The 21,780-nt window shown below is 44.4% G+C and overlaps 2 long non-coding RNA genes across 2 annotated transcripts; one reads left to right on the top strand and one right to left on the bottom strand.

The window, feature by feature from the left end:
* Positions 1 to 3,412: 3,412 nt before the first annotated feature.
* Positions 3,413 to 4,787, top strand: LOC127484210 (uncharacterized). Its single transcript, XR_007911035.3, has 2 exons — positions 3,413 to 3,695; positions 4,572 to 4,787. It is a non-coding gene; the product is annotated as an uncharacterized LOC127484210 (long non-coding RNA).
* A 9,911-nt stretch (positions 4,788 to 14,698) lies between these two features.
* LOC149121987 (uncharacterized) lies at positions 14,699 to 18,412 on the bottom strand. The gene is made up of 3 exons (XR_016222189.1): positions 18,283 to 18,412; positions 15,589 to 15,791; positions 14,699 to 15,269 (listed from the first exon to the last, which is right to left on the bottom strand). It is a non-coding gene; the product is annotated as an uncharacterized LOC149121987 (long non-coding RNA).
* Between the last annotated feature and the right edge of the window lie 3,368 nt (positions 18,413 to 21,780).

The following is a 21,780-nucleotide window of genomic DNA, read 5'->3' as shown; positions in this document are numbered from 1 at the left end:
ATATCAGAGGGTCTTCTGGATTCCCTGCTGCTCTGCTTCTGATCCAGCTCCCTGCTAAAGCACCTGGGAAGGCAGCAGAAGATGGCCCAAGCATTTGGGCCCTTGCCACCCATGTGAGAAATCAGGATGTAGTTCCAGGCATTTGGCTTTGGCTCATCCCAGGCCCAGCTGCTGTGGCCATTTGGGAATTGAACCAGAGGGTGAAAGATCTCTATCTCTCTGTGTAATTCTGTCTTTCAAATAAATAAAAATAAATCTTAAGAAAAAGAAAGATGAAACTTGCTCCTACCTTCCATAAACTCTTTTTTTTTTTTTTTGACAGGCAGAGTGGACAGTGAGAGAGAGAGACAGAGAGAAAGGTCTTCCTTTGCCGTTGGTTCACCCTCCAATGGCCGCCGCACCATGCTGACCCGATGGCAGGAGCCAGGTGCTTCTCCTGGTCTCCCATGGGGTGCAGGGCCCAAGCACTTGGGCCATCCTCCACTGCACTCCCTGGCCACAGCAGAGAGCTGGCCTGGAAGAGGGGCAACCGGGACAGAATCTGGTGCCCCGACCGGGACTAGAACCAGGTGTGCCAGCACTGCAAGGCAGAGTAATCGATTAGCCTAGTGAGCCGCGGCGCCGGCCCTTCCATAAGCTTAAAATCTATATGTAAGGGTGTGGTCAAAAGATATATGAAGTAAATAAATAAGTAGTATGCATGCATTCATTCATTCAACAACAACAAAATTTCCTGAGTCAAATAAATGGTGCAGGGGGTAAAAGCTAAAAGTGCTCAATAAAGGCATTGCCATGAACTGGAGAGTATGGGAAATCTTTGAAGGGCTAGTAGAACTTGAGTGGAGAGAAGCATTTGGGTAAGCAGAGGAATGGATGAAAAACTCTTTAAGACAACAAAACGTACATTGAAACGAGTGTGAACTGTCCACGTGGGGGCTCAGGTTCCTGCTGGAGACTAGCATCTAGCTGGGGATTTTGACTCGTGTTGACCACATCCGAGATTCTGCTTCCTAAATGTTACTTTCTGGAATATCCCCTATCCTTACCCTGATGTCTAGTACTGAACCTTGATCTCCATTTTCTTCCTTCTCTATCATCACTGCTTCTCCCCTACCAAAAGTTTCCACCCATTTTTCTCCTGGACCTTTTTTTGAAAACTATAGTAGATTTCCTATTTGTTTCTTTCACTTTGCTAACCTAAATTCACAGACACCTTTACTTAGACACTTTTCAGAAAGCATTTTAATGCTAGTAACAGAGAAACTGATGAGGCTAACACACAAAATCAACAGCAGTGGCACTGAAAATTTATAAAAGTTCTTTAAAAATAATATATGACAAAAGCATTATGGGTAAATTCTCATCAAGAAAGTGAAGAGGGGCAGGTTAGGGCCAAGTTAGGAAGTCACTTGGAACATCAGCATGCCATATTGGAGTGCCTGGTTTGAGCCCCAGCTCTGCCTCTGATCTAGCTTCCTGCTAATGCACACCCTGGGAAGACAAGAGATCATGGCCTAAGTGCTTGAGTCCCTGCCCACCATGTAGGAGCCACTGTCTATGGTGCTGGCATCCCATATGGGCACCAGTTTGAGTCCTGGCAGCTCCACTTCTGATCCAGCTTTCTGCTATGGCCTGGGAAAGCAGAGAAAATGGCCCAAGTCCTTGCTCCCCTGTGCCTTCATGGGAGACCCAGAGGAAGCTCCTGGCTCCTGGCTTCTGATCAGCATGGCTCCAGCTGTTGTGGCTGTCTGGGGAGTGAACCAGTGGATGGAAGATCTCTCTCTCTCTCTCTCTCTGCTTCTCCTTCTCTCTGTGTAACTCTGAATTTAAAAAAAATAAATAAATCTTTACAAAAAAATGAAAGTGTACCAGAGGATGAAGAATCTTTCTCTGCCTTTCTAATTAAAAAATGAAAATTTTTAATAGAGAAAGAAAGTGAAATGGTAACTCACAAACTTGAAAAAACATTGTGCATCACCTATCTGATAAGAGACTTGTTTTTAAGGTAAGTAAAGAAGCCTTATAACCTAATAATATAAAGAAAAATAAAGCAATTTAAAAACAGGCAAAGGGCTTGAACTGACATTTCTTCAAAAAAGATATACAGGTAGGTAATAAGCATGTGAAAAGATGCTTAACATCAATAGTCATTAAGGAACTGCAAGTTAGTTAGATAATACTTCACAAAGTTACAAAATAACCCAGCGATTTCACCCCTAGGTGTCTATGCAAGAGAAATGAAAACATATATCTATGCAAAAGTTGTATGAGCATGTTCATAGCAGCGTTATTCATAATAACCAAGAAATGGAAACAACCCAAATGTCCATCAACTGGTGAATGGAAACATAAACATGGTGTAAGTATGCTATGGAATATTACCCAGCAATCAAAAGGAATGAAGTACTGATGTATGTTCCAACCTGGATGAACCTCAAAAACATTATGCTAAGTGGAAAAAGACAGTCTCAAAAGGTTACATATTGTGGGATCCCATTTATATAAAATGTCCAGAACAGGCAAATCTATCAAACTGAAAAGTGACTGAGTGGTTGCCAAGGACTGGAGGCAAGGGAGCAGTGAGGTTTGAGGGTGAATGAACAGTGACTGCTAATGGATGTGAGGCTTCTTTCCGAGATGATCAAATTGTTCTAAATGGGATTATAGCGATGGCTACAGAACTCCGTAAATGTAATCAACACCATTGAATCGTACATTTTAAACTGCAAGGTATGGAACCGAAGCTCATCAAAGTTTTCTTTTAAAAAGTCAGTTGTGAGGCTGCTGCTGTGACACAGCGGGTTAAACTGGACCCAGCCCCCTGCTGATAATGCTCCTGGGAAAGCAGGGGAGGACGGCCCACGTGCTTGATCCCTGCATCAACTAGGAGCCCTGGAAGAAGCTCCTGGCTCCTGGCTCCTGGCTTCGGATGGCCCAGCTGGGGCCATTGCGGCCATTTGGGGTGTGAACCAGCAGATAGAAGACCTGTCTGTCTCTCCTCTCTGTAACTCTACCTTTCAAATCAATCAATCTTAAAAAAAAAAAAAAAAAAAAAAAAAAAAGCGTTGTGCCTGCGTGAAATTTGACTCCCCCAGCGTCTTACTACCACGCTTTGCCCTGGCAAAAATTCCTGGGGTCCCTCTCTGCAGCTTCCAGCTCAAGGTTGCTGCTTCTGCTTTTCAGTTCCTCCAAGTAAGAAAGAAAACAAGATCTCTGAATTCTTCAGCTCCAACATCCACCTTGGCTTTGCGGCGGAAACCCCCGACTAGGGCTAGGAACGCGGCCCACCCAGTGGCCAGACCCCGCTGGGAAGTCGCAACTGCGGAGCCCAGCCTAACCGCCCCACCCGGTCCCGGTGGCGAGGGAGGGAGGGCCGTGGGGGCTGGGCGGGACCACGTGAGCCCGGCTCCACGTGACTGTCACCCGCCGCTGAGAGAAGCTTGACCTTCCTTTACCCGGAGCGGTGCGGCGGGGTGCCAGCTCGCTCACACCCGGCCCGGGGCATTGCCTTTCAGAAGTTCAGGTTTAAAGGGCAACCGCTGCCAGGACGCCGAGCAGCTGTGGTCAGCGCTTGGCCTACAGATGGAGGCTGCATCGTGATGCGGAGGAAGAATGGTGGGGAGGGAGAGCTTGAATGAAGGAGATTGAAAGAGTTGGAGAAGCCGTTGGAGAGGGTCGCTGACCAAATGGCAGAGGTAAATGAAGAGCTCCTCCCCTGGGGTCGGAGTGCCTGGGTTCGAGTCCCCGCTATGCCTTTGATCCCCCTTCCTGCTAATGCACACTCTATGAGGCAGCTGGTGATGGCTCAAATACTTGAGTCTCTGCCACCCGGCAGAGACCCAGAATGAATTCGTGACTCCTGGCTTCAGCCAGGCCCCATCTCTGCTGTAGTGGGCATTTGTGGCGTGAATCAGCAAATGAGAGGTCTCTGTGTCATTCTGCCTTCCAAATAAATACAAATAAATTTATTAAAGAAAAAAAAAGGGCCTCCCAAGACCAGACACATGGGACAAAGCACCCACTGTGCAATTTATGAAGAATTTGGAGGGATTAACACACTGATTCGGCTAAAATTTCAAATAAGGTAGAGTGAAAGGAAAGGTCTGGCAAAGACTCGGGCATTCTTGGCCAAGTGTGACCTGATGCAGCAGAACAGCCACCAGAGTCCATAAACTGGGTTCTGGCTAAGGGAGGTCAGCCAAGCACCACCAGCAGCCCTGCCACGCCAGGAGAGAAGTCACCTGATTTCTCAGGTGCTGCTGGAGATGGTCCTCAGATCACCCGGGTAGCTTTGCCTCTCCCTGTTCTCTGTAAAGGAGTGTTTGTCCGAGCAACAGAAGGGTGCCTCTCTATTCTTTGTTCCCTTTGAGGCTGTGCCCTCCACCAGTCATCCTCCTTGTCTGGAAATGTCCACACTAGCCATGTGTTCCTAAATCTTTTCATCTGTGGGGGTTTTCTTTGGACTAGTGGATCTCTCATGTGTTCTGGGGGTAGTTCTGGGCTGAGAGGCCACCAAAGTCCTCAGGTACAAAGAGGTCTTTTCTTCTTGTGATTCTGTAACCATAAACCAGGAATCACCAGGAGGTGGAGCCCAGTCTGCAGTGATGGAAACAGCTCAGAACAGGTGTTTGGCAGACATGTTGGTCATGGATGTATTTTCTGAACACTGATTCCCCCCCACCCCCCGCCTGTATCTCTGTGACTCTCAAATAAAAAGAAAATGCACAGTGAATGGAAGATCTCTCTGTAATAATAATACTAATAAATAAATCTTAAAAAAAAAAAAAGAACCCAGTGTTGAGTCTCTGAAGATTGGTCCAGGCCCAGTTGGGGAGGGCAACAGAGCAGAGAGCCTCGGCAGTAGTGGAGCTAACAGTAACCTTCTCAGGAGGAACACGTTCTTCAAGAGCATTTTTGTGATGTTCACCCTCTGATGCCTGTGTTTCCTGGAGTACTGATCCTGTCCACTTCATAGCCCACCTCCCTCTTTCATTGGTAATAAAGACCAGTTTTGAGTACCAAAGAGCAAGCAGAGAGGGTTTAAAAAATAACAAGAAAAAGTGTTTTTTTTTTTTTTTTCAAAAACGTTTTTATTTATTTGGAAGGCAGAGACAGAGATTTTCCACCTGCTAGTTCACTCCCCAAATGCCCACAACAGCCAGGACTGAACCAGGCCAAAGTCAGGAGCCAGGAGCCCAATCTGGATCTCTCACCATGATGGCAGAGACTCACGTACATGATCTGCTGCCTCCCAGGGTGCCCATTAGCAGGAAACTGGAGCTGGGAGCAGAGCTGGGACACGACCTAGGCACTCTGATATGGGATGGGAGCATCCAAAGGATTGTCTTATCCTCTGTGCTGAATGTCTACTCCAGCGAGAGTGCTTACACATTTTTCTTTGATAAGAGATGAGAAAGAAAAGCCCTCTGTGGTTCTAGTCATAGTTTATTTTAATAAAATTTTGAGCAGATTTGGGTAGCTGATGTTCTTCTTAAACAAGACAGCTGTGTCATTTCATTCTTCAGCACAGTGTCTAGGGCACAGGCTCCTAAAGGGCCACTCTGAGGCAGAGAGGACTAGGATTGTCCGATTTGGGATGAGGTGGTGATGAGGGTAGACAAGTGGAGGGTAATGCTTGAGGCCCCTCTCACCCCAACTGGTATCAGAACAGTACAGTGGCACCTGTTTTCCTAAACTCTCTGAGTGGCCTTGGCAGCTTCTACCATATAGGATCAATCAAACAAGGTGACTCATACCAACTGCCACAGGGTGAGAGACATGCTGCTGGGAGTAGCTCTGCTTGGATTTTCTGATGTTGTCTATTAGAAGAATGGCTTCCAGCCCTTGTGAAACGTGTGTGGAAACCACTGTTTTGGCTCATAGTCCTTGTTAGATAAAGAAAAACACACTTAGATGAATTTTATGAATACTACATGATTTCATTTGCATAATAATTTATTTTTTCATTTTTGGGGGGCGTCAAAACACTTTGTTGGGGAGCATGGGAGTTGGGGGAACTTGAGGATATACTGAGTTTGAATGAAATCCAAGTCCTCAGTCAGAATCTCAGCATCACAGTCCCCAAAAGTGTATCAAAATTTGTAAAAAGAGCAATGGCAATTTAGCAATTTCTCCCCACGATTTCTTCTCCAAAATGAAAAACATTTCTTTGAGAAAAAACCCTACTCAACTCAATTCTGTCTTTTGATATAAAAAGGTAAAATGGGATGGGTGTTTGGCCCAGCAGTTAAGATGCTGCTTGGGATACCTGCATCCTGTATCAGAATGCCTGAATTGGAGTCCCAGATTTACTTCTGCACCAGTGGATGGGAGACCTTTCTCTGTCTGCCTATCTCTGTCTCTCTGCTTTTCAACTAAATAAATAAGATTAAGGCAGTAATATCCCGAGAGCAGAAAGTTATATGAACAGAAACTTTTATTTCCTTATGAGATGTCTTATGCTTTTTCAGAGTTTCTCCTTTGTGGATCTTTTTAGCTTTGCAAAGCCATTTACAATTTTGTCTTCTGTCTGGAAACCCTGTGAATCTCCACAAGCCTTTTCAGAAATGTAGTCCCTTCCTTCTTTGACAGAAAATTGTTACTTTGGGCTGTGCTCTAAGTGTTCTGAATGGAGCCCTTCAACTGCACCCTCTCACTTGGTCACTGAGGATTTTCACTGTGTGTTACAATTGCACATTTTGCATCTGAGGTTTTCATCTTTTCTGTAAAGACATAAACGAGTACCCCACTATGTCATTTCTTTAGGTAATGCAGGAAATCTATTGCAATTTGCTGAGAAACAAGGATGGTTCTAATTCTACTCCCCAGTTTATTTTATTTTTTATATATATATTTTATTTTATTTAATGAACATAAATTTCCAAAGTACAGCTTATGGATTACAATAGCTTCCCCCCCCACAAAACTTCCCTCCCACCCACAACACTCCCCTCTCCCACTCCCTCTCCCTTTCTATTCACATCAAGATTAATTTTCAATTATCTTTATATACAGAAGATCAATTTAGCATATATTAAGTAAAGATTTCAACAGTTTGCACCCACACAGAAACACAAAGTGTAAAATACTATTTGAGTACTAGTTATAGCATTAATTAAACACCTAAGAGTAATTGTGTATTAATTACAGAGTTCAACCAATAGTTTTAAGTAGAACATAAAAAATACTAAAAGGGTAAAGTATTAAGTTCTTTTTTTCTCTTTTTCTTTTTTTTGTTTGTTATATAGTTTTTTTTTTATTTAATAAATGTGAATTTACACAGTGCAACTTTTGTATTGTTGTGGCTCCCCCCCCACCTCCCTCCCTCCCGTGGCCTCCCCTCTCCCACTCCCTCTCCCATCCCGCCCTTCATCGAGTTTCATTTTCAATCACCTTCATATACTGAAGATCAACTTAGTATATACTAAGCAAGAATTTCAACAGGCTGCACTCACACAACCACACAAGGTATAGGGCATTGTTCGACTAGTAGTGTTGTTTTTAAGTTTCATACTACTCCCCAGTTTAAACAGTGTTAAATAAGTTAATGCTATAAAAGTTGCTAAACAAGTCTACGTCATACAGCCCTTTAACAAACAAACTTATTTCTGAGAGCCCTGCATCCTGGTTGGTTGTATTTTCCTACAAAGCCTAACAGGATATAATTAGAGGCAGTAAAGGCAGGGCCAACTTTATAATCAATTAAGAGTGATAAGGACTCCAAAAGCCATCTGCCAAGGAGGATCTTCATATCCGTATTGTGAAAAACCAGAAAGATGATACTTCTTACCACCAAAGGGAGTTTAGCCATTGGGCTCAATCTGGGCAAAACTGTGTGTATAAAAATGCAAAAACAGGCTGGCACCGCCTGTTTTTGTCCCAGTTGGGGTACCAGTTCTGTCCTGGTTGTTCCTCTTCCAGTCCAGTTCTCTGCTGTGGCCCAGGAGTGCAGTGGAGGATGGCCCAAGTGCTTGGGCCCTGCACCCACATGGGAGACCAGGAGAAGCACCTGGCTCCTGGCTTCGGATCAGCGCAGCACACTGGCCATAGCAGCCATTTGCGGGGTAAACCAATGGAACAAGAAGACCTCTCTCTCTCTCTCTCTCTCACTATCTAATTCTGCCTGTCAAAAAAAATGCAAAAACAGATGTGTAATCATATTCCTAACTACTTTCTGTATGTCCTTCTACTTTTCAGAATATTTCTTCCCCAATGTTTTTCTCCTTCCCTTCCCATTTCCTCTGTTTCCGATAACCAGGACTGCAAGAGGCACTTTGCTTAACCCCAAGGATAATAAATACAGCATTCCTTTGCCTTTAACAATCCATGCCTTGAGCCTTCAAAAGGAAGGGAATTCTGAAGTATGCTACGACAGGGGTAAACCTTGAGGGCATTATGTTAAGTGAAATAAACTACTCACAAATGACCAATCTTGAGGTGGGCATGTGGTGCAGTGATTAAGATGCTGCTGGGGATGCCTGCATTCCAAATTGGAATGTTCAGATGGAATCTCAGCTCTGCTTCCCTTTTTTTTTTTTAAGATTTATTAATTATTATTTAAAATGCAGAGTTACAGAGAGGCAGAGAGAGAGAGAGATATCTTCCATCCACTCGTTCGTTCCCCAATGGCTGCAATGGCAGGAGCTGGGCCGATCCAAAGCCAGAAGCCAGGAGCTTCTTCTGGGTCTCCCAGGAGGGTGCAGAAATTGTTAAGATGGGGGCCATTGCTGTGACATAACGGGTAAAGCCACCACCTGCAGTGCCGGCATCTCATATGGGTGCCGGTTCAAGTCCTGGCTGCCCCACTTCCCATCCAGCTCTCTGCTGTTGTGTTCCGGATTGCCCAGATAGAAAGAACCAGCAAGACCCACTGAAATGCAAAGAACAAAGGGACTTTATTTGTAGATCCAGCATGCTGGGGCCCCGGCCTCCTGTGCAACCCAGTGCTGGGACACCAAGACCCCCTTCTCTTTGTTTCCAGGGTTTTTATAGTCCCAGAGCAAACAAGTATTATGTCTCCATTCCTTCCTTTCCCTGGCCCTACCGGACCAAGGACAGCCCACCTTATTGGTTGCCCCCACATGGTACTGCCGGACCAAGGACTGCCCGGTGTCAAGTTTCATCTTGTACCAGGTGCATCCTGGGCCTAGCCAGTTCCTCTGTCTTGTGAGAAGCCTGTGATGGCGGGACTCTGGCCTCTCACACTGCTATGGCCTGGGAAAGCAGTAGAAGATGGCCCATGTCCTTGGGCCCCTGTACTCATGTGGGAGACCCGGAAGAAGCTCCTGACTCCTGAATTTGGATGGACACAGCTCCAGCCATTGCAGCCAGTTGGGGAGTGAACCAGTAGATAGAAGACCTTTCTCTCTCTCTCTCTCTCTCTGCCTCTCCTTCTCTCTTTGTGTAACTCTGACATTCAAATAAATAAACAAATCTTTAAAAAAAAAGAAATTGTTAAGATGGTTACTTTTATGTCTTTTGTTTCTTTTTAACCATAATTTAAAAACAAAGAAACTGGTCTTATTAAGAAGACAAGTACTGGAGAAACTATGGAAAAACTCGGAACCTTCAACCACTGTTTGTGAGACTGTAAATAACACCATCATTTTCAAAAAAACATTTTGTCAGTTTCTTTAAAAGTTAAACATAAACATATGACCCAGCAATTGCACATTGAACAATGTACCTCAGAGAAATGAAACATATATCCACACAAACATAGGTACATAAATGGTCATAGCAGTATTATTCATAATAGATAAAAATTGAACAAAACCCAAATGTCCCTCAACAGTGCACAGATAAACCGAAGTGGTATGTCCATATGATGGCATATTAGTAAATATTAAAGAGGAACAAAGTACCAAAAGGAACGTGCTACAACATGGATGAACATCAAAAACATTATGCTGGGATAGGCATGTGGTGCAGTGGTTAAGGTGCCTCAAGCCCATATCAGAGTGTCTGGGCTTGAGTTCCCCACTCTGCTTCTGATTCAGCTTCCTGCTAATGTACACTCTGGGAGGTGTAGGTAGGCAGTAAGTACTTAGGTCTCTGCTACCCACATGGAAAAGACCAGAATGGAGTTCCTGGCTTTTGGCTTCAACCTGATCCAGCCCTGGCTATTGCAGGCATTTGAGGAGTGAACCAGTAGATGGGAGATTCTCTCTCTCTCTCTCTCTCTCCCTTTCTCTCTCTGTCACTTTTCCAAATTCAAAAAAGTAAATAAAACTTTTTTTTAAAGACCTCCAGCATTAACTCCCATACAAGTCAGACTTCAGGATCCTCCCCCCATCCACCAATTTTCCCCATCAAAAACAATATAATCTCTGTCCAAAGATAAAAAGAAGCTTTGAGTCAATCATTAATGGCCTCCTTGAACAGGGAAAACTTAAGGAATGTTTCATCCTCTAAAATTCACCAATCATGGGCATCGAAAGGGGGCTGGATAGGTGGAGGATGGTCCAAGACCTGAGGCTCATTAATGAGGCAGTGGTCCCACTCCATCCAGTGCTCCCCAATCCTTATATCCTCCTGACCCAAATACCCAAAACTGTCAATTTCTTTTCCATGCTAGATCTTAACAATGGCTTTTTCTGCATACCCCAGACCCAGAAAGCCAGCCACTCTTTGCTTTTGAAAATCCATTGACTTGGGGCCGGCGCTGTGGCACAGCGGGTAAAACCGCTGCCTGCAGTACCAGCATCCCATATGGACACTGGTTTGAGACCTGGCTGTTCCACTTCCAACCTAACTCTCTGCTATGGCCTTGGAAAGCAGTGGAAGACGGCCCAAGTCCTTGGGCCCCTGCACCAGCTTGGGAGATCCAGAGGAAGCTCTTGGTTCCTGGCTTCGGATTGGTGCAACTCTGGCCATTGTGGCCATTTGGGGAGTGAACCAGCGGATGGAAGACCTCTCTCTCTCTCTCTGTCTCTCCTTCTTTTTCTGTGTAACTCTTTCTTTTCTTTTCTTTATTTTTTTTTCTTTTTTTTTTTTTTTTTTTTTTTTTTGACAGGCAGAGTGGACAGTGAGAGAGAGAGACAGACAGAAAGGTCTTCCTTTGCCGTTGGTTCACCCTCCAATGGCTGCCGCGGCCAGTGCACCATGCTGATCCGATGGCAGGAGCCAGGTACTTCTCCTGGTCTCCCATGGGGTGCAGGGCCCAAGCACTTGGGCCATCCTCCACTGCACTCCCTGGCCACAGCAGAGAGCTGGCCTGGAAGAGGGGCAACCGGGACAGAATTCAGCACCCCGACAGGGACTAGAACCCGGTGTGCCGGCGCCGCAAGGCGGAGGATTAGCCTAGTGAGCCGCGGCGCCAGCCTTACTTTCAAATAAATAAATATTTTTTAAAAATAAAAAAAAGAAAATCCGTTGACGCCGGGTTTGACAGCTAACCAGGAGAGTATTGCCAAACAAAGATTTATGGACAACTCATACCTATTTGGATTGGTCCTTTGTGGAGAGTTTGAAGGACAAAGCTCTTGTGGGAGTGGAAAGATGATTTAAAATGTAGATGGTTTGCTAGTCTGTTTCCCACCTGAGACTCCAATTTTGGGCATTTGGCTAGCACTTTTAACTTCCTAGCAGAACGTGGCTACTGGGTATCCAAGAATAAGTACAACTGGTATATCTGAAAATAAGCTATGAGGAGCTCATCCTCACCTCTGGAGAATGGAAACTGACCCCCAGAAAGAATACAGTCCATGAAGCAGATTCTTGACCTAAAACCTTTTTTTTTTTTTTAATTTTAAAAAAGATTTATTTAGGGGCCAGAGCTGTGGCACAGTGGGTTAATGCCCTGGCCTGAGGTGCTGGCATCCCATATGGGTGCCAGTTCTAGTCCCAACTGCTTCACTTCCAATCCAGCTCCCTGCAATGGCCTGGGATAGCAGTAGAAGATGGCCCAAGTCCTTGGGCCCCTGCACCCATGTGGGAGACCCAGAAGAAGCTCCTGGCTCCTGGCTTCGGGTCGGCACAGTCCCGGCCGTTGCGGCCAACTGGGGAGTGAACCAATGGATAGAAGACCTCTCTCTGCCTCTCCTTCTCTCTCTGTGTAACTCTCTCTGACCCTTGGAAAAAGTTGAGAGGGAGAGAATCTCCCATCTGCTGATTCACTCCCTAAGAAGCTGCAACAGCTGGGGCTGAGCCAGGCCATAGTCAAGAGTCAGAACTTCTGAGTACCCAATGTGGAAGCAGAGTCCCAAGGACTTGAGCCATCTTGCTGATTTCCCAGGCACATTAGCAGGAAGCTGGATCAGAAGTGGAGCAGCTGAGACTTGAACCAGTGCCCATATGGGATGCTGATACTGAGGCAGAGGCTTAACCTACACCACAGTGCTGGCCCCACCACCCTTAATCCAGCTCCAACTAACAGATTATGGATCCCTAGGTAAAGGAAAATAGCAAAGTTCCTATAACAGGCTCTGTATCAGGCTTTCAAGAGCAAGTCAGAGCAGGGGCCCCCTCCTTTGGGAAAGAACAAAACACAGCCTTAGCCCAGTTAAGGGCTGTCATGAGTGGGGCCCCTGCACTAGGGCTGCTAAACCCAGTCCTTCAAACAGGTAGGCAGTTAGACAAGCTAACTGTTGCCCAAGGGGGTGTCTATATCATGCTTTAAAAAGATTTTGAGGGAATGTGGTCAATCAAACTGTATAAGTACAAAACCATGTTCACTGTAAGGCCAGGACCAGGCTGAACAAGGCTGGAAATTTAGGCCTAACATCTGGTCATAGAAATTCTGGCTATTGCCCCTCCTTGGCCCTTTAACTTTCATACTCTTGCTGCTTCTCTTTGGACCATGTGTCTTTCTTTAATGCTCTTGTTCATTTTGTTTCTAATAGAGTATAAGCTGTCCAACTCCAGATGGTCATGAGACAGGGCTCCCAGGCTATCCTTTTGGATGATATAATCAATCCTCTGCATCAGGCAAAACAATCATTTCCCAGGCCACCTCTGAACACTCTAGGACAGCTAGCAAGAAATACCCATAAGCAGCTCTGTGTCCATATGTCAGCTCTGAATAAAACATAGAAGGTGAACTCTCATCCATGTTACCCCCATAAGATTATGGATTACTTCTTGGGGTGGAGAGAAATATTAAGGCAGCTGGGTAGACATGAGCCTATGTATGTGTAAGGGGCTGAAGAAAAATGGGAATTTCTGTGTGATGGGACAAGGAAGCAAGCTTTGGCAGCAAACCATAATTTATATATCTCAAGTCTTGCCATTGTTCAAAAACCCGGTTGGATGAGTCCCTGTCTTCTCCCTAGGGGCAGCTTAAGGGAATCTCATCTGCCTTTCACCCAGGGGACTGTTATGAAGTGCTGGGTGGGATTCTACATCCAGAAAGTCCTCCACCAGGCAGTATTCCAGAAAGGGTATTGGGGAAGGAGAAAGGCCCACACCCAGCATCTGTAAAAACTCCAGTCTGAATGCATACTGGGCTCTCTGTTCTTTACTGAGATGCCCACCTGATCTGCCAGGTGTACTCTCTTCATTATTTCTATTGCTAGCACGCTTACCACTTAAAAACAAGCAAACAAAAAACCACAAGCCTTAACAAAATAATGGTAAAACAGCCCAAATACAAAAACCCTTCATATTGTATGATTTCATTTATATGAGATGTGCAACAAAGATGAATTTATAAAGACCAAAATAAAGCAGACGAGCATTTGTTTAAGTTTGAGAATGCAAGTGGAGACTCACTGCAAACAAACACAAAGGAATGATTTGGGGTGAAGGAGCTGTTCTAATTCTGGATGATAGTGATGTTTGTATTGGATATATTTACTAAAAGAAATTATTGAAATGTACATTTTAAACTGGTTGGTTTTATGATGCATAAGTTATAGCAAAATAAAATAAATGTTGAAATTTTAAAAACTTTTAAAAATACCACAGCCCGCATACAGGAGAGCCACTTTGGAAGCTGGTCCTCCAGCCTACTCACGCTTCTGGGTCTGGGGCCTCCTGGAACAGAGATGAGCTGTCTCCACTAAGCCCTGCCCAGGTTGAAGACTTGTGAGTGAAATGAACACACACACATACACCTCTGTCCCACCAACACAAACATCATTTCCCTTTCCCACGGATTCTAACAGGCCTTCCTTTCCTTCCTGCAGACAAAGCATCTGCACTAGAGAAATCCCCACCGATGAAGCGCATTTTACAGGCACTGTCACCTGTAAGCCTCTCAACAACCCCAAAAGGAAGTCACTAGGATACAGACAACCAAAACCAGCACGGATTGAGGGGTGTCCCAATTTCATAACCAGTGAAATAGAAAAAAAGATCCTGCCTTTCATTGAAGAAAATACTTTATTAGCCCATTTTACATTTATAAAAACTGATATTTACAGAGAAAAAGATCATTGCATGAGACCATATAGCCTGCAAGTTGCTGAGCTAAAGGCTGTGCTACACACCTTGCACTCCATTATAATATACATTTTCAAATAACCACCCTGTTTTTGTTTTTACATTTTATTTATTTATTTATTTGAAAGGCAGATAGAGATCTTCCTTATTCTGGTTCACCACCAAAAGGCCCACAATAGCTAGGAAAGAATCAAGCCAGAGACAAGAACCAGGAATTCAATTCAAGTCTCCCGATCTCATCAGGAGTGGAGCTAGAACTCCAACTAACACTCTCTGATATGGGATACAGGTGTCTACAGGTGTCTGAAATGGTGTCTTTTTTTTATATATAAATTTTATTTATTTGACAGATAGAGTTAGACAGTGAGAAAGACATAGAGAAAGGTCTTCCTTCCGTTGGTTCACCCCTCAAATGGCTGCTACAGCCGGTACTACACCGATCCAAAGCCAGGAGCCAGGAGCTTCCTCCCGGTTTCCCATGCGGGTGCAGGGCCCAAGCACTTGGGCCATCCTCCACTGCTCTCCTGGGCCACAGCGAGAGCTGGACTGGAAGAGGAGCAACCAGGACTAGAACCTGGTGCCCATATGGGATGCCGGTGCCACAGGCAGAGGATTAACCCAGTGAGCCATGGCGCCGGCCCCTGAAAATGGCGCTGGCCCCTGAGATGGTGTCTTAACAGCTGCGCCAAATGCCCTCCCCATCCTCTTCTAAGAGTAGCTGATCTCAGAGTGAGAGTTGGCATTCTCTCAATGTACCCAGCTTGGTCCCTGGTTAGCCAGGCCAGGAAGTGCTGCTTCTTCCTTCCATTGTGGGGGAGCAGAGATGTCAGTCCCTTTTGTGGGTCTGTCTCTTCTGGATTTTATTTGTCAGAGGGCTCCATCCATCGCTGTTTCGGTGAAAAAAATGACAGACTATCATCAGATGATCAGGAAATGGAAGCAATGGGAAGAGATTGAAAATGAGGGGTGAGAGGAAGTGTTGTCAACTCTGCAAAAATTCAAAGTGAAGAGGAGTACAGCTGTCTGGGAAGGGGTGAAGAGAAAACATATAAGACAGGAGGAAAAGAAGCCGGAGACTTTAGGCAGAGACCCAGTGTTTGCTCAGATGCCCATCTGGGAATGGGAAGAAGGTAACTGAATAGAAATGGGGAGGCAAGCCCCACTTGCTGGATTTTGACAATTACACCCTATAAAGAGTTTACTTACATAAGTACTGCTGTTCTGAACTCTCCCCAGTCCATCACCCTGGCAGAGGATGCGAAGAACTGAGTCACATCTTCACATTAGCATCCCATCCACCTTTAAACAAAGCAAAGCTCTGGTGTCTGGATTGAAGTCAGTCTTGCCTTTGCAAGAAAAGGAGCTGGAATTACTGTGCGGGTGTTGTAGCTGCGCAGCTGTCTTCACACCTTGAAAAGGAACAATCACCTTATTGTTCTGCTGTGTTAAAAGCCTCGGGCCACCGACAGCGTTAAGAACATTAAGCCTCTTGGAATAATTTTCAGATATTTCTAACACAGAAAACACTAGAGAAGGGAAAGGCAGAGGAGGAGAGAGAGAAACAGATAAGGAACTGTATGACAGAAAATTCAGTATCGGAGGCAGGGAAACTGCAAGGTCATGTTCAAATATGTTCTTTAGTGCTGGACTATACAAGCAAGCCCTTGAACACTGCAGTTTTGCATCTGGGCGGCTATAAAAGGCACACTGTATGTTTGGATCCCTGCCCTGAGTTTGGAGCCTTCATGAGTAGAATTTAGTAACAACTGCATCATATAGAATTATGGATACAGTGATGTGCCAAGGGTAGGGTGCAGGCACACAGGGCTCATTCAAGTAGAATTGAAGAATAATTTAAAATTTCCAGCAATTTTAAAGAATGCTAGTGATGAGAGGCTCCTCTCCCCAAACATACATCACTGAAATGAGATCTACATAATTTCAGCAGTTTCTCTTGGAGTTTTCCTTTTATATGTATCTTTATTGAGATTTAATTCACATACCATAAAATTCACCTATTGAAAGTATAGAGCTGAATGATTTTTAGTATATTCACAAAGTTGTGTGGCCATCAGCACAATCTAAGTTCAGATTTTCATTGCATTGTTGAGTTTAGTAACACACGTGTAAGCTTCTAATTAGCACCTTTTTATTACTAATCCTTTAACAGTTCTGCACACTGCAGGGAAGTTACTTTGGATAATTTCCAGTTCTATTGTTGGTCCCTGACCCAGAGGAATTCAGTTACACACATTCGTGTAGGAGGCAAGTTCATAATGGTCTGGAATTCTCTCTGGCAGTTTTTGCCTCCAGTCTCTGTGATTTACAGGTTCTTGCATTTAAACAATAGGTTAAAAATAAACTATGATTGCTATAAGAAATTTTTTTTATTCTGGTATGAAATTTTTAGAAAAGATTAATCAGATCCAAAAATATTTGTGAACAGCCAGAATCAGATATAAATAATATTCAGGGAAACGTGATGCCTTAAAATTATTCCTTGAATATCTATCATAGAGATTGTGGAAAACGTTATACAACAACAAAATGTAAGGAAATTGCACATTTACATAAAAAAGAATAAAAGTTGGAAGAAGAATGCCAAGAGAAACAACAAAAGGTGCTATTTTTTACTGGTAGGAAAAGCCAATAGTCAGTGTTTGAATACCAACACTGGACACCCATTTTAAAAGCCAGGGATCAAAAAATGCCAAAAATATTTACTATTATTCAGCCATTTTCTAATATTTTTGTCTAGAATGAAAAACTTAAGGAAGTTTTTTTTACTAAATTATAAAAAGCAATTTCTGACAAAGACAAAATCTTTTATTTTTTTTTAATTTATTTATTTATTTACTTAAAAGTCAGAGTTACACAGAGAGAGAAGGAGAGGCAGAGAGAGAAAGGTCTTCCATCCACTTGTTCACTCTCCAGTTAGCGGCAAAGGCTGGAGCTTCGCTGATCTGAAGCCAGGAGCCAGGAGCCTCTTCCGAGTCTCCCATGTGGGTGCAGGGGCCCAAGGACTCGTGTCATCTTCTACTGCTTTCCCAGGCCATAGCAGAGAGCTGGATCGGAAGTGGAGCAGGGGGGACTAGAACCGGCGCCCATATGGAACGCTGGCACTGCAGGCAGCAGTTTTATCTGTTATGCCACAGTGCTGGCCCCAAAGACAAAATCTTAATAAAATTTTTTTCAGATATTGGAAATCTAGAATTGATCCTAAAGACACAAAGAGTACCACAATTTCTTGTTAAATCGGATCTTTATGATTATGCCAAACTCATCCTCATGCTTAAGCTTTCCCTAACTCGACATGTGTGTTGTTGCTTCATGTGACAGAAACTTTTCCATGATTAAAGCACATTTTTGCCCTGAAGATAGACTGGTAAATGTGGCTATCTAGAATGTGAAGGTGAAAAGATCAAATGTGAAGTCAAGGACAAATTTTTTCTAACACTCAGAAACTGCAAATGTAATGTTATTCAATACTGCTACAGATCAAAATATAGGTATTTCTCCTTTCAGAAAGCATAAATGAGAGGCAAGCATTTGCCCCAACCACTAAGCAGCCTATTGGAATGCCTGCATCACATATCAGAGTTCCTGGATTTGAGTACTAGCTCTGTGTCTCAGTTCTGGCTTCCTACTAATGTGCACCCTGGGAAGCAGCAGGTAACAGCTCAAGTACTTAGGTCCCTGCCACCCACAAAGGACATCTGGGTTGAATTTCTGACTCCCAACTTCATCCTCAATCAGATCTGGCTGTTGTAGGCATTTGGAGAGTGAAGCAATGAATAATAGAAGCTTTCTCTGTCTGTCAGATAAAATAAAATAAAATAAAATAAATTTAAAAAAATTTAAAGTATATAAATGAAAATGTTCAAAACATTAATGCTTTACCTTTATTAAAAAGCATTGAGGGGCTGGCGCTGTGGCGTAGTGGGTTAAGCCTCCGCCTTCGGTACCGGCATCCCTTATGGGTGATGGTATGAGTCCCAGCTGCTCCACTCCAATCAAGCTCTCTGCTATGGCTTGTGAAAGCCCAAGTGCTTGGGCCCCTGCACCCGCATGGCAGATCTCGAGGAAACTCCTTGATTACTGGCTTCAGGATTGGTGCAGCTCTGGCCTTTGTGGTCATTTGGGGAGTGAACCAGCAAATGAAAGACCTTTCTCTCTCTGTCTCTCCCTCTCTCTCTAACTCTACCTGTCAAATCAATAAGTAAAAATTTATTTTTTTTTTCAAAAAAGCATCAATGCCTTTAGTTAATACTGGATTATTGGGATCGGTGCTGTGGTGTAGCAGGTAAAGCCGCCCTGAAGTGCTGGCATCCCATACGGGCGCCGGCATCCACCAGTCCCAGCTGCTCCACGTTCAATCCAGCTCTCTGCTGTGGCCTGGGAAAGCAGTAGAAGATGGCCCAAGACCTTGGGCCCCTGCACCCATGTTGGAGACCTGGAAGAAGCTCCTGGCTCCTGGCTTCGGATCAGCGCAGCTCCGGCCGTTGTGGCCATTTGGGGAGTGAACCAATGGATGGAAGACTTCTCTCTCTCTCCCTGCCTCTCCTTCTCTCTCTGTGTAATGCCAACTTTCAAATAAATAAATCTTTAAAAAATACTGAACTATCATTTTTGTTCTTTTACAGAAGTGAATATATATATGAAACTAAAGAAAAGAAAATTTCTTGGGGTGGCGGTGTTGTGTGGTGCTTAAGGTGTCACTTGGGACACCTTCATCTCATATCACAGTACCTGGTTTGAGTCCTGGCTACTATGCTTTCTTTTTTTTCTTTTTTCTTTTTCTTTCTTTTTTGACAGGCAGAGTTAGACATGAGAGATGAGAGAGACAGAGAGAAAGGTCTTCCTTTTTCCGTTGGTTCACCCCCCAAGTGGCCGGTACGGCCTGAAGCCAGGAGCCAGGTGCTTCCTCCTGGTCTCCCATGCAGGTGCAGGGTCCAAGGACCTGGGCCATCCTCCACTGCACTCCTGGGCCACAGCAGAGAGCTGGAATGGAAGAGGAGCAACCGGTACAGGACCGGCGCCCCAACCAGGACTAGAACCTGGAGGGCCGGTGCCGCAGGTGGAGGATTAGCCTAGTGAGCCGTGGCGCCAGCCAGGCTACTATGCTTTCAACCTGACTTCCTTTTAATGCACCTGGGAAGGCAGTAGATAATGGCCCAATTACTTGGGTCCCTGCCACCCATGTGGGAGACCCGGATGGAGCCCAGCTCTGCTTGTTGTGGCCATCTGAGGAGTGAACCACTGGGTAACAGCTCTCTCTCTTAACTTTCTCTCTTTCTCTTCCTTCTCCCTTTTTCTGTATCACTCTTTCAAATAAATAAATAACTTTTCTAAAAAAGAAATTTCTCCATTTGTGTTTTTCTGGCTCTTGTCATTCATTTATTTCCATGGTATTACTGAAAATAGGTTTCTCATATAGAATGGGAGGACTATTTTAAAGAATCTAATCTGCAAGATATTTGACCACTACATTGTTTATCTTTGAAAATTACTATCTTGTTTGGCTTCTTTTTTTTTTTTAAAGAAGCCCCTATGCTACCCTAAATAAATATGGACTAATGACTTTCTTCCTGCATGTATCAGATGTAGGACAGGCAGGTTCTCATGTGCTGCTTAGTTCAGTTATCACATCAGTCCCTTGAAGTAGGTTTCATTATCTTCATTTTATAGATGAAGCTTAGGGAGGCTTAGTAAAGCAAGCAAGGTTACATGGTAACATGTGGTTTCTAACTAGTAGTGGATTTGAATGCAGATCTGTCTACCTCCCAATGAGTAATATTGCCCTGCAGGTGTTCACAGTTTAATTGGGAATTTGAAACATATACATAAAGATAAAACAATAAAGTAATATATGCCAAGTGCCCAGTAAGACCTGGGACAAGGAAAGGGAGCCATTACTAGGGGCTCTCAGTTGAGAAAGCTTTGTGGAGAAGTGTTGAACAGGGCCTTAAAGGGAGTACTTAGATTCAGAACTATAAACAAAAGAGGAATGACATGAGAAAACTCGCAAAGTTGGATCTGCTCCTTTTTTTTTTGGTGCCCACAGGTGCTGACTATCTATTTTCATTATATGCTTGGCTAATGGCAACCCTAATCCTTTCCAGTCATCTTCACATTTAGGCTTGAGTTTTAGAAGCTAATGCTATGGCCGGCGCCGTGGCTCACTAGGCTAATCCTCCGCCTAGCGGCGCCGGCACACCGGGTTCTAGTCCCGGTCGGGGCGCCGGATTCTGTCCCGGTTGCCCCTCTTCCAGGCCAGCCCTCTGCTGTGGCCAGGGAGTGCAGTGGAAGATGGCCCAGGTGCTTGGGCCCTGCACCCCATGGGAGACCAGGAAAAGCACCTGGCTCCTGGCTCCTGCCATCGGATCAGCGCGGTGCGTCGGCCGCAGCGCGCCGACCGCGGCGGCCATTGGAGGGTGAACCAACGGCAAAGGAAGACCTTTCTCTCTGTCTCTCTCTCTCACTGTCCACTCTGCCTGTCAAAAAAAAAAAAAAAAAAAAAAAAGAAGCTAATGCTACTGCATAAATGTAAATTTCAAGCATGGTAGCTATATTTTTTACTGATTTTTCTTGAAACTTTATGAAAATTAATTGCTGTATATATGCAAATACATACAAATACACACACAAGTACATATTTTTACATGAATGCTAGCTATAAGTACAACATATCATAAACTCTTGCATCTTGCTTTTACTATCTCTTGTGATCAGTTTTATATCAGTATAGAAATTACTACCTCATTTCTGTTCATGGGTGCATTTCTTTAAAAGTTTTATTTTATTTATTTGAAAGGCAGAGTTACAGAGGCCGGCGCTATGGCATAGCAGGTAAAGCTGCCGCCTGCAGTGCCGACATCCCATGTGGGTGCTGGTTCGAGTCCCGGCTGCTCCACTTCCTATCCAGCTCTCTGCTATAGCCTGTGAAAGCAGTAGAAGATGGCTCAAGCCCTTGGAACCCTGCACCCACATGGGAGACCTGGAAGAAGCTACTAGCTCCTGGTTTCAGATCAGCACAGCTCTGGCTATTGTGGCCAATTGGGGAATGAACTAGTGGATGGAAGATCTCTCTTTCTCTCTCTTTCTCTCTTCCACTCCTTCTCTCTCTGTGTAACTCTGACTTGCAAGTAAAATAAATAAATCTTAAAAAAAAAAAGAAAAGAAAGGCAAAATTACAGGGAGAGAGAGGGGAGGAGAGGAAGAGAGAGGGAAAGGCAGAGAGGTCTTCCATCTGCTGGTTCACTCCTTAAATGGCCACAAAGGCCAGGGTTGGGCCAGGCCAAAGCCAGGAGCTTCTTGTGGGTCTCCCACATGGGTGCAGGGGTCCTAGCACCTGGGTCATCTTCTGCTGCTTTCCCAGGTGCATTAGCAGGAAGTTGG

The sequence above is a fragment of the Oryctolagus cuniculus genome, chromosome 15, assembly GCF_051225735.1.
Source record: "Oryctolagus cuniculus isolate XC-2025 breed Fujian yellow rabbit chromosome 15, ASM5122573v1, whole genome shotgun sequence".
NCBI lineage: Eukaryota > Metazoa > Chordata > Mammalia > Lagomorpha > Leporidae > Oryctolagus > Oryctolagus cuniculus.
Note: the sequence above shows the minus strand (reverse complement) of the source record. Positions and strands in the feature narration are given on the sequence as shown.